The sequence below is a fragment of the Convolutriloba macropyga genome, chromosome 9 (assembly GCF_964194025.1).
Source record: "Convolutriloba macropyga chromosome 9, txConMacr16.3, whole genome shotgun sequence".
NCBI lineage: Eukaryota > Metazoa > Xenacoelomorpha > Acoela > Convolutidae > Convolutriloba > Convolutriloba macropyga.
Genome location: NC_134476.1, coordinates 15,850,648 through 15,853,151, shown reverse-complemented (window position 1 = coordinate 15,853,151; position 2,504 = coordinate 15,850,648).

Below are 2,504 nucleotides of genomic sequence, written 5' to 3'. Positions count from 1 at the left end.
GCTTGATCTGTGCATGTGAAAAAATCTCAAAAGTAACGCATTTTTTTCTTTATTCTAATTTTTGGAGTCATGCTGAAACAACTCCTTTAAAATGAGCTTTTCTGACGGAGAAAATTTCAAAAATACGTATGTTATATGATTCCACACAATTTGGTCAAAGAGTCTTTAGGCTTGTTTTCTGATGTCAAATGCAGTTGTTAAGTTTTCCCTTGATGCATTGATGTTACCGCAATCTTTTGGGCCCTAACGCCCCAAATAAATGCTTCAGATAACTCACTTAACTTTTAAATAAACCCTGAACTCTTCCTGTTATCTGTGTTCCCTGCCCAATCAGAATTGGAACAATTCAACAAATCCAGAATATCAATCTTGGGGAAAACCAAAGGCTTTTTGTTCCCCTAAGCTTCTGCGAACAAGTTTGGCCGGTTTTCTATGACACTCTCCTGGGTTTTCAACAAACGGACTTATCAACCTAGCGACTAAAAACAGGTATAGTTAAAAACTCTAATTAGTATAGAAAACCGATCAAACTTCGATAATTAGTTTTTGCATTCCAAGTTGCTCTGCACTTTCTTTCTGGGAATATTAGTTTTTGGAAAGTTCTCTAATGGTGTACTAATTGGCCTACTAAAATTTGCTTAGAAAAGTTCAAAAATTTTTCGATGTTTTTCTCTCAGCTTTCTTTTATTTCCGAGGAATTCTTCTCAATTTTTGATCAATAAAAATACGTCAAATCTGCATAATCATTACTTTTAAACATCATGCAAAATACAACAGGAAACAAATTTTCTTAAACAAATTATTTCAAAATTTTTAAAAAAGCCAAAAACTCTTAGGTGATTTACCCACAAACAAAGAAAACCAATTATCTCTTTGTCTTGTTTTATTATAAACAAAATTTTGTCATGAATTAGGTTAAGAAATTATATCTAAGAAAAACTTCATCATCGAAAACCAGTTTCTTCCAGATTGTTTCAGGTCATGCAAAATCGAAATTAAGTTATATGCAAACTGTTTACCGGTTTCATCCAAACGTTCAAACCATTGGGTTCGTTCAAATTTTACATTTTCAATTGGAGCGTCTCATTATATGGCATTTTTGTTCAACTGTTATAATTGATAATTGTTAGAGATAGCCAGACTAATCAAATTTCTAAATGTTGAAAGCCTAGTTGTAGGTAAGGAAATTTCATAAAAATTCTTTCTAACAATTTGGCTACAAATTTTTGAAGCAAAACGAGATCTAAAGCGACGTATTTCACCATCAGGGCCAAATTTTATAGCAAAATGCCATCTCTATTGTGCTGGGTTTTCAAAAATTTTCAGTAAAAGCAACGATTGGTTTCAACCAAAGGGTTGTTTTTGTTCTTCCTTGATTCAAAACAATTTGGGTTTTGAAAGCATCATCGACATTTTTTGGAAGTGAAGGATCAGCAGCAAGTTAACTCATAAAAATTTTAATGGAATCCGTGTTAATGTCATTGAATAATTTTTAGCAATTTCGTTTCTTTGATTTAAAATTCATTTTTAATAAAGTTTACGCTTCTGGACTTTTGATTTTTGAGTTTGTTTTTTTTCGTCTTCAAACCCACAAAAAAGCACCTACTATAAAAAATTCCCAATTTTGTTTTATGTTTTATATAATCTTTTTGCATGTTGGAATGGCATCCATGTTTGGTGGCCATATATGAGCTAAGACATAGTAGAAAATTTCAAAGTGCTCCCATTGCTTCACAACTGTTACAAACTTAAAAACAGTTTTGCTTTCAACAAATAGAATTTTATGACAAAATGCAAGGTATCAAAAGAAAAAACCCAAATATTGTTTGGTGTCCATTTCAACAACAAAAAACAAAAGGAACTCCTTTTTGGTATTTATAGTTTTCTTTTCTAAATTCCCGTCAGCTTAGGCGTTTGAAAGCTTAATTTGAAACGGCAATCACAAACATTTTGCAAATCGACATCTTTACAAACTAGATTTGATAAAGCTGGAGGCCATAGCAGTAAGCAAATAACAACACTTTGGGACAGAATTAATTTTGAGGTAACCGATTTGCTTATCGATGACCACAGAGCTATTGGTTTACTTGAGCAGCTAATACAAACGATTAAAAGAACCCGGGTCGACAAAAATGCCAAAAATTATGTAAGAATTGTGCTGAAATGCGCTCAATTTTCTTAAAATTCAGCGCAAAAACCTTACATAATAAGCGCTGATATGCGCTGAAAAGTGTTGAAACTTTGTAAGAAATGCGCTGAAATCCGCTGAAATTTCAAAGTTCAGCTCTTTTCTTTCGCTCCGAGGTTCGACACCGATCATTGTATCTCATCTATCAATTAATCCACTGCGCTATTGAGAACTGAACTTTAAATTGATTTTATAATAATAAAACGTTTGATATAAAAAGCGCTTAATATATGTAAAAAATGCGCTGAAAAAAGTGTGCTGAAACTTATGTAAGAAATGTACTGAAAATGCGCTGAAATCATGTAAGAAATGCGCT